General features: G+C 31.1%; 1 long non-coding RNA gene and 2 other non-coding genes across 4 annotated transcripts; all 3 read left to right on the top strand.

Moving 5' to 3' along the window:
• The first annotated feature begins 1,460 nt into the window (after positions 1 to 1,460).
• LOC145103973 (uncharacterized) lies at positions 1,461 to 2,903 on the top strand. Of its 2 annotated transcripts, none has more exons than XR_013706959.1 (2): positions 1,461 to 1,586; positions 1,718 to 2,903. It is a non-coding gene; the product is annotated as an uncharacterized LOC145103973 (long non-coding RNA). The 2 variants fall into 2 exon arrangements; XR_013706960.1 differs by having other exon boundaries at positions 1,907 to 2,903.
• Positions 1,726 to 1,812, top strand: LOC145110531 (small nucleolar RNA Z159/U59). Its single transcript, XR_013709909.1, has one exon. It is a non-coding gene; the product is annotated as a small nucleolar RNA Z159/U59 (small nucleolar RNA).
• LOC145110533 (small nucleolar RNA Z159/U59) lies at positions 1,888 to 1,976 on the top strand. Its single transcript, XR_013709910.1, has one exon. It is a non-coding gene; the product is annotated as a small nucleolar RNA Z159/U59 (small nucleolar RNA).
• Positions 2,904 to 9,343: the final 6,440 nt, after the last annotated feature.

Below are 9,343 nucleotides of genomic sequence, written 5' to 3' on the forward strand. Positions count from 1 at the left end.
AGGTTTTATTCGTACAAAAATGCACAACAACAGTTCGTCAGTTAACATACGACATGAGAGCGTACTCATGAGATGAGTATTTGAGGATGTCCGAGTGGACCACATGGAAAAGTGTCTACAAGTTTGCTAAAGTTGTGACTTTGGTTTACGTCGAATGATATTTGCACGGACCTATGATCAGTGATGTCTACCAATTGCACACGGTGCATGAAAACAAGCATGAGTTACCTATAATGCTAAGTAACATCGCTTGCATACATTGGGCATGTGCATTGTGCCCTAACACATGACGTGATCTATATATGTGAAGTGATTGTAAAGAGCCAACGATAGTTCTCAAAGGAATCGCGTCCCATGATCTTTAGATGTGACATGCATTATTTGGTCCCGTAGGAGAAAACAATGACATCAATGTTCCTGATCAGACGCCGATATTAAATGACATCTATATTGGAAGGCACATGATGTTTCGTTTCAAGCAAATGAAGTAACATATAAACGTGGGTGTTATCATAGTGATGAGATATGTCCTAACTTTTATGTCTTCGTCAAATCGTTCAAAGGTCCAAACGAAGAAAAGGATAAAGTTTAAGACGACCTAAGAAACAACTAGGAAGGACGTGGAACGGACATTTAATGTACTTAAGAGGTGTTGGAAAATCATGAACTCCTGGCATGATCATATGGGGGTCGCAAGGTTACAAAACATAATGTACGTATGCATCATATTCCATAATATAATTCTAGAATATTAAGGAAAAATGATATTATGCTACAATGAAAACGAACTTTTGTCAGCCTTCGAATGAATAGATGTTTCTACGCCATAATATACGACAAACATAAGGGAAGTACGTCATCATGATGCCCATAATGCCTTTCACATTGATTTGGTGGAACATATTCATAGATCCAACATACAACTTGTGGTTGAGGATTGACACGATGATTTTAATTATGTTTTTCATTGAGACTTTTCAAGAACTGGATTCATCTTTTCTTAAATTTTATTTGAAGAAGTTTAAATGTCTCTTCTATAACTTATGTCCGCTTTGCAATCCGGAGGAAGGTAATATTGATCATGTGCTCTTTAATTACTTGTTTACCTGGGAGATTTGGTGTTGACTTTGTTCGTGGAGTTATGCTTTTTTCCGACTTGCATGAATATATAGTTTGAAGTAGCTCGAGAGGTTGATTAAAGAGGATGGAGTGAATAGTTTGATTTAGCTTAAGATGTTGATTAAAGAGGATGAAGTGAATAAGCATTTAGTTCAGCTCATACTTGCTTTCATCTTTACCACTTTTATGGAATTTTTGCAAGGCGAGATGGTCTAATTAGATTGTTTGTTGTTGCTATCCAGAGATGACTTTTAATTTTAACACCTTGCAGTTTACGAAAAAAAAATCAAATATAATAAAAAATAAAATATTTTCTAAGTAATCGAAAATTGAATATCAAATTTCGGGTCCATCAGCATAGCCTAGCCCATCACGGCTGTAACCCCCTTTCAAAACCCTAAAACCCCCAAATCGCAATTTAATTTTAGGGTTTTGCTCTATAAAGCGGTCGTCACTCCTCCATTCAGGTATATCCTCCACCATTCTTCTCTTTTTCACCTTAATGAGCTGCGAAATGCTCAATCAAGTTTCGTTACTCGTCAGGTTTCCCTTTATCATTGTTCATAAATCCTTCTATTCTTCTTGTTTTATGTAATAGTTTTCTCCGTCTCTTATGATGAATCAAATTTAATAACTTTCGTTCTTCTGAGAATAACCGTGCTGAATGTTTTTGGAGACCTGAACTGAAGAGACGCAGATTAAATTCATGTTTGATTTTGATTATTTTTCTTCAAATTTTAAAGATTTGTTCGATTTTCGTTTTTGAACGACTCTTATGATGATTCAGATAATACTTTCGTTCTTCCGAGGATAACATCCATGCGGAAACAATTATTGGAGATCTGAACTGAAGATCTTGTTATTTAATACTTTCCGAATATCAAATTTGTTGTTTTATTTCCATTTGCTAGTAATACTATTTTTAAACAAATGATTGTAATTGAAATTTTTTTCGACGATTTTAACAAAATTGGGGCGATGTGTTTACGTCTTCGCAAAACTCAAATGAAATAAATCGTCCAAGATTGATCCCTTGACATTTTGAACGGTTGAGCCTTTGCTTTGTATGAGGCAAAGGATCCCATGGAGGAATGTCTTTTGGGACTTGTCATATCCTATCGCCTTGGGGAGCGGAGTCTCTGCAATTACCTCTTGGGATTGGCCATGAGAATAACATTATTTCATGTTTTTATGATTCTTTATTTTGCTTTTTGTCAATTAAAAAAATGAGTTTTTGGTAATAAAGTTAGGTTTTTCACTTTTATTCTTTCAATATTTCAAAAGAATAGTTATTATCTTGAGTTTTTAGACAATCATATTAACATAGTTGAAACACTAAGCATTAACCCCATATAAAATGGCCATTGTGCCTTTTACTTTTACTGTTATTGCTGTATAAACTTGGATCTTGTTAATTCAACATTGTATTCCTGCATAACACTAAAAATATAATTCTTTATGGCTCCGTTTTTCTTTTTTGGCTAATCATCACCTATGTTTTGATGCCATCTGATATCATACATCAGAATCTTAGGACCCATTATCATCTTCGTTCTTTCATCATAGGAATATACCAAACTGGAAATTGCAACTCTCCTTCCCTCCTCTGGTCAGAACCCACACTAATCAACCAGATCCCCCTTCCTGGGTAGAACCCACACTAATCAACTCTCATTCCTGTTTCAGATTTGATCATTCAAGAAGGGTTAAACTAACGAGGGGCAATATTGTCAATTCATTTTATGTCAAAATAAGTTTAAATATTTAACGGTAATTTTGGTCAATCTGTTTTTCTTTAATTTTTTTAATTTTTACATATAATGATTTTAGAATATAAAAATTGATTTTAAAATTGCTAAAAGTATTTAAAAGATATATTTAAGCAAATATAATGTTTAGATTTTAGGTTTGACAAATACAATGTTTTAAAGTTTAACAATGGTATATTACAAAATTGTTGATTATTTATTTGTTTTGTTTTGTAATTAATACTCAGTTTTATTTATCAAGTAAGTTTGTAATATATCTATTATAATGTGATAAGATTTTTAAATTTATTTTAATGTATTTTTTATTACATTGTAGTGATGGAAAAATGGCTACTAAAATATCGTTATGGAACTAGCTAATTAAAATTAGCTATTTAAATTGTTATGGAAGTTTGTATTTTAAATGTCATAGGTAAATCGGTAAGACTATTCATTAATTCTAATGTTTTTTTGGGTTGCTTTCAATAAACCAAATAGTATTTGAATGTAATAAGATATAAAAAATAGTTTATTAAATATTCATTTGATGATTAATTAACTAGAAATTGGTTTGGAATTAATTAGAATTAATAGGAATTTAATTTGTGTTGATTAAAAGGTGTATGGACTGAATGTTATTTATTCAATAGTTGAATAGTTAACATTTTGGGTCTCTTAGTTGGAACATTCTGAGTCCCTTAGCGCCTTAGCGGGGTGAACGAAATTTGGAAGTCTATGATTATGTGGTTCACGTTTTTCGTGGAGTGCTCGACAATCTAGGACTTAGATTAGAAATGTGTTATCATGTTGGGCATCCTATTAAGCATTTTGGATAATTATTATACAAAGTTTTTTAGAACAAAATGTTTGTTGCTTAAAGGACATTTTTCCAAGACAGGGAGATGATATCCAAAAAAAATTAGTGCGGGCTACATTGATCTTTATAAGATTCAAGAATCAACCAAGTTCCTAAAGTTGGTCCTAGCTTTCTATTCGACTTTGAAAGAGCTGTTTAGGAAACTGACATAACTCCAATTCTTCCCAATGGAATTGATTGAGGGTGCCATGTACCTAGCCGTATAGATTGAGTCATTTGTAGATGGTAATCATAGTATGCCAGTTGTCGGAAGTCATCGCGGACCCTATAAGGTACATAACGAGATTCAGTCTATGAATGTTTGAAAGCTTGGTTGATCTAACACTTGGCCTATAATCATAAGTGTTAGTGAATTTTCAAGAAGATGGCAAACATGGATGTGAACTGATTCGTAGTCAAACCAAAGTAGGCTGTAAAGAATGTGTAAGCTTATAAAGTTCTTTTATAAACTAAACAAGCATCTCACAAGATGGGATCTTTGATTAAATGACAAAGATCAAAGAGTTTGTATTTCGAGAAAAGAAGACGGACCATAAGGTATATTGAAAACAGTTGGAGTTATTGGCATTCTTGTTTCAATGAGAAAGTTCAAATAGTTTAAATTTCGAGAAAGAAAAAGATCCCAATTACTTCCATTAGCATAACTTATCATCGTTTCTTGAAATTCAAGCACTTTGAACTTTCTCATTAAAACAAAGATCTCATTGCTCCAACTGTCATTAACACCCTCAGACTTATATATATATATATATATATATATATATATATATATATATATATATATATATATAAGTCTGAGGGTGTTAATGACAGTTGGAGCAATGAGATCTTTGTTTTAATGAGAAAGTTTAAAGTGCTTGAATTTCAAGAAACGATGATAAGTTATGCTAATGGAAGTAAATGAGATCTTTACTTCTTCGAAAAAATTCAAAAAGTTTTAATTTCAAGAAACAAAAATGAGCATGTGTGTTATAATGTTAGTAGGAGAAACACATACTAAATGTGTTGATATATGGAGATAGATCTATGTAATTCACTAGGATAAGCCAAAGTACATGAAGCATCAAGAAAACCCAAAATGGTTTATAAATTATGGCATGTCATTGAGCTAATGTCCTAATTCTAGTATTGAGCTAAAAGAAATGAATCGTGTCCATTATGTTTTTGCTTGTGGGATCGATTATGTATGCCATGACACATACTAGATCTAATGACTTGTATGCCTTGAGCATGGCAGGTGAGATCAACATGACAAAAATTAATGAATCAATATCGAGTACGTTCCTTGTGTCCTAGGAGGACAAATGACATGATTGTAGTATGAAAGAGTTCATTATAAGGGTTACATTGATACTAAGTTTCACACTAACAAAGACAATTCCTTAGTAGTCGAAATTCGTGTCTTTTACTGAACGGTGAAGTATTTTCTTGGAGATTACCAAGTAATACACTATAATGGATTTGAGAATAAACTTAGAGTATACTGCATCAAGTTAGGATGCAAAGGAAGCTATGTGAATGATTGAAATTCAAAAAAGGTGTAAATAATGAATTTCTTTCAATCATGACCATTTTGAAGGTTTTTGTGATTGAAAGGATGAACTTACCTCGAGTATGGATTCTAAATTCACGCAAGCTGACATGACATATACTCAGTAATGACCATCATATCTGATAGTTGCTCAAATGTGAAGACATCATAGTCAATAGAGTCACATCGATAGAAATCTTGTCGATCCATTCGCTAAGTCAACATGTCTGACAGTGAAACTTGATCATGAGGCATTTGCTTTGCATATGGTTTGACTAGACCCCACTTAAAATAAGATTGTTTTATATTTGTGAACTTACGAAGTATAAAATGTTAATCTGATTTTGCGATTTGTTAAGTAGATATCTTAATATGTGACGGAGATCGGTCATTTCAATTAGTTTATCACTGTGTTATCCTTTTGCATGTTTAGAACCCACTTCCTGAATGTTACTTTATTTAAAACTCCACAATTAGTCATACTCTTGGGGAGTAAGTATCGAGTTAAGATTGTTATGAAGTGTTACTAGATTTTATAAAGTGATTTGACATAGCATGTAGATTGCGACTAACTTTCATGAGTATTTTATAGAGATTTAAATATTGGAACAACCCATACTTAAAGAGATTACTTCATGAATTTATCACGAGTAATTCTGAGATGATAATATATTTTCTTCTTAAAAAGGAGAGACATTGAGTTCTTTGCATACAAGTTGGTTATGCATTGATTATGATTTAACACTAACCATAGCTGGTGGTCATAACATGTAAGTCCGTGCGTAATTTAACAAGTAGACAAAAACTGTGTAGTTAAAGTTTATCTGTTCCTTCTGCCTTAACATGAGAAGCGATATCATCGATGATTTCGTGCTCGTATCTTATGTGCCTAGTCGGGTGATATGTTTATTTGCACTAGTAGTTTTAAATTTATAAGTCCTGTCAAATCTCAACTAGTTTAAAACACAATAAACAGTGTACCTAGTTGCGTAATAATATAGTTAAGATAAGAAAGGGTGTCGAAAACTAGGGGAACGAGAATTATTCTAATGAGAAACTACTGCTACTAATTAACTTATAAAAATACTGTAAATTGGGATTTTTATTCAATTTTACAAGTTCATAAAAACTTCAATTATCAATTTTAAACAATAAAACTATCAAATTTACCCAAACAAAATAGAAACGATTTTAAATCAAGATTAAAGATCATTTTCGTTTAGCATAGAATCACCTTTACCCTATGGTTGATTTCCTACGTAATGAATTATTTAGTTGGTTACTAAGTTCTAATTTTACTAGTTATCTTGTTCGGATTCCTAGTGTTTTAACAATATGCACGACTATTACAATGATCACGGAACAAGTAAACACTAATTTGATTTTAATATTTCGAACTATGAATTACAAGATCTAATGATTTTCTTATCTATGATCAAAACAATAAATAGTTAAATATCAAGTTCAATCTCTAACACAATCAAATGTACTAATTATTACCACCTAACCCTAAGATTTGTTCAATCTCTAGATCTAATAATTTAATTATCATAAATAGTTAAATATCAAGTACATGCAATTGGAATGGTCAACTAACTACACATAACTTGTAGATAAGTGATAAAAATCAAAACTTTAATATGCTAGGAAGCTGATCTATCAAACTCAAGTAAAAACCAACATAAATAAATCCATATAAATCTAAATCAACGTATAGTATCAAAGCTCATCTATGCTAAACGAAAGCAAAGGGTTGTTAGCCCATAACTAAATAAAGAAAACAGATAAACATTGAGTAAACTAGATTAGACATGTCGAAATCAAGCAAACCGAATGATTTATCACTTCTTGTTGTTGGATCTCTTCGAATCTTATTATTCAATCCAATCTCTGACCTTCTTAGGGTTTCTAGGAAGTTTTTGGTCATCAATAATCGCAACTCTCTGCAGCATACTTCAATTTCTGACCTAATAATCGAATTTATAAGATTGCTTAAAATACGCCACGACGTCGTGGCGTCTTGTTTTTATATGTGCCCTCGAAGCTTTCCATGCAAACATCCGGGAACCTTCTAATGCTTGACATGTCACCATGTCGTGACATACATATTACCATGACACGACAAACACTTTTTGCACGTTTTCTTATATTTTGATGATTTCTTTAAGTCACTAGCCTCCAGACTTGCATTTAGCTCAATTTTCCTTAAGAATGTCTTATCCTTTACAAAAACAAAATATAAACAAATTAAGTATCAATTATAATAAATAATGATTAAATGTAGCTAAAATACTAAAATATTGCATAAAATACATGACTATATATAACAATATCAAAATACTTCACATTTGTCTTTTGCTTGCCCCAAACAAAACTGATTTTTTATATTATCGTTACATGACAACCTTGCTCACTAATATCATATATAATAACCCAAATTAAATTAACCAATTATGTTTCACCTCAATGCATATATTTCTTTCTAGATTCCTAAATATTTTCGAAACTTTAGATACTTACAATCATCATAAACGCTCCTCACTTATTTTTAACAACACTCATTTCTGCATCCATCCGAATACATTCTCAGAAAATTTTCTCAACCTCAATGTATTTTTGTTAAGTTCCTAAGCATACATATGATAAAAATAATCTTGAAACAAAAATTATAACTTTGACTTCTAAGCCCTTGACTTTTAGCAATTCTAAGCCCTTGACTTTTAACAATTTGTCTTATTTCTTCACTTTTTTCAAGATATTCATTCTTTGATCGCTTTTATTCACTCAACAATTTTTATTCCTCTCTCTCTTTTTTGTCCTTTTCACAACTTTTTTCATTTTTTTTCTTTTTCATAACTTTTTTTTTCTTTCAAATTAAAAACCTAAAAGAAAAACATATGCTTAAGCAAAAAAATTTAACATCAACCTTTATTGGTTAATGATATTAGTTTAAAGTGCAATGACTATATAAATTTTTTTGGATACATTTCATTACACAATGCAAAATATATTATGTCCTCAAATTACACTAATTCGCGTTTTTGTCTCATGATTTCACTAGAGTTGGAAAGCCACAAATATTAACATATTGACTCAACTAAATTTTAGAATTTTCATCAAACTATCCTATACTAAAATTCAATCTACTCGTCAAAAACATTTGAAATAAAAGAAAAATAAGGTGCATCTAAAATCCACCATTCATAAATGACATTGAAAAATAAAGGGTCATTTATGTACAAAAAATATGTAGTTTAGTAATTGTGAACAAAATGGATAGATAAGAACCCTATTATATCATTTTTTGTTTGGCTCATGTTGACGAAAAATATGTGAAATGTACCTTTGTAATGGTAAATCTCAAAACCAAGGTTTGTATCGATGGTTTTTCATTTTTTTTAGGTTCATCGCGACACAAAAGATACTAGTATGTATATTTATTAGGTAAACCATTCGGTTATTATTGTCATTTTATCTTTATCATTAGTTATATATAGTAAGTCATGTGACTTATGACAAATGTTTTATTATGGTGGAGAAAATTGTCTTAGTTCCGACTCTACATCCCAATTATGGGTGTCATATCACACAATTATGTCATGCTTTAGCAAACATCTTACGATGGGACAATTTTTATATGATAATAAAATATACGACACGATTTCTTGTTATGCTTTAATAACACGAAAACAACCCGGTTGAAATACAATGAAAACGACCAATACGGGAAACACGAAAATGATAAAATAAAATCAACCTTTGGTTTATTTAATTAAAAAACATAATCTTACAAAACATGACAAATAGGAAAAAAAACACAATAAACAAAAGTTAATATCTCATCAATTTGTGTTGAATAGTGAACACGACACGTGTTTTTTTGCGCTTGACACACACACAAATTCAAATATAAATTTTGTCTTTTTTTTCCATATCATGTATATTTATCGTGTCATGTCATACATTGTCACACTTAGTCCTAATATTCACGTCATCGCCAAATCAAATAATGACTAAAAGAATATTTGGATTCTTGTACTCCCTTTCGCAGAATGAGTTAGTTGGTAG

The sequence above is a fragment of the Lactuca virosa genome, chromosome 4 (genome assembly GCF_052849685.1).
Source record: "Lactuca virosa cultivar CGN04683 chromosome 4, Lactuca_virosa_CGN04683_v6, whole genome shotgun sequence".
In the NCBI taxonomy this organism is placed as follows: domain Eukaryota; kingdom Viridiplantae; phylum Streptophyta; class Magnoliopsida; order Asterales; family Asteraceae; genus Lactuca; species Lactuca virosa.